Raw genomic sequence first — 1,236 nt, forward strand, 5'->3', positions numbered from 1 at the left:
TTGATCATTATATCCCACATATGAGTGAGATCATGTGATATTTATCTTTCTCCAACTGGCTTATTTCACTTAGCATAATGCTCTCCAGTTCCATCCAAGCCAGCATCTTGATCATGGACTTCCAGGCTCCAGAACTTTGAAAAAGTAAAATTCTGCTGTTTAAACCACTAAGGCTGTTCGTATTTTGTTATGGCAGCCCTATAAGACTAATACAATGTGCCTTTAAAAAAAATAGTGTGAGGGAGAGAACAAAGATTTTTCTGGGTGTAAATTAATCAGAGCTCAAGAGAGAAATAAAATATAGGTTAAAGGAAATTTTTCTTTACAAGTACACAGATATTCATGTATGGAAATGTTAATATTTTTAGATTGAATATAGAGGAAAGAGAGCACCCATTTCACAGAAACATACACATACAAGAAATAGGGGAGGATGAAAGGAGGAATTTCCTGTATCTAATGGGTCTCAAATACATGTTTCTTGAACACAGGTATGAAGACTTATGCATTGCTCACTAGGCTGCACCTGGTACATTGATTTTACTTTTAAAATCATAAATAGGAATGATATCATTGTAATTTGCTACTTATTAATACTAGGAAAGGAACAAAAAGGTGGCCAGGCATTATAAGCACGGCCATTTGGGCGGCTTCACCAGAAGCTGCAATTTCACACTCTCCAGGGAACCACTGGCCCATTCCCTGTAGGTCACTGTGGGAAGAGACTTGACAAAGGGGAAGATGGGCATATGCACAGTGAGTTGAGATGACATAAGGAAGGTACTTGCCTGTCACTTAAACCGTGGAAGCCATGAGTTGCCCATTGCTAGCCCCTGACAATTTGGGAATACATGCTCTCCCAAACAAAGGAGTCCACTCTCTTGACTCTTGGCTCTCAGCTTGCTCTTGGCTCTCTGGTTCCTTTGGCTTTGCTCCCGCCCATGTTCCTTCCATGGCCATGTGGCCATGGAGATTCTATATGCAAATAGTACAATTCTATATGTACTAACGGACTGCAGCTGGGCACAAATTAAGCTAGCCTGATGCTAGGCTGGATATGCTCCAACATGGAGCAAAACTCTGGATACTGGCTCTGATTCTAGCTCTGATGAAGCCACAGCTACACTTCTTTCTTGGGGCGGGGAGGGGAGGTGAAGGGAAATAGGACCTTGGAAACGCAGAGGTTTAATTCCACAGGAATTCTACAATACCTCATCCTCCTGCACGAGTCTCAGA

Source organism: Myotis brandtii, unplaced genomic scaffold (assembly GCF_000412655.1).
Source record: "Myotis brandtii unplaced genomic scaffold, ASM41265v1 scaffold520, whole genome shotgun sequence".
In the NCBI taxonomy this organism is placed as follows: Eukaryota; Metazoa; Chordata; class Mammalia; order Chiroptera; family Vespertilionidae; genus Myotis; species Myotis brandtii.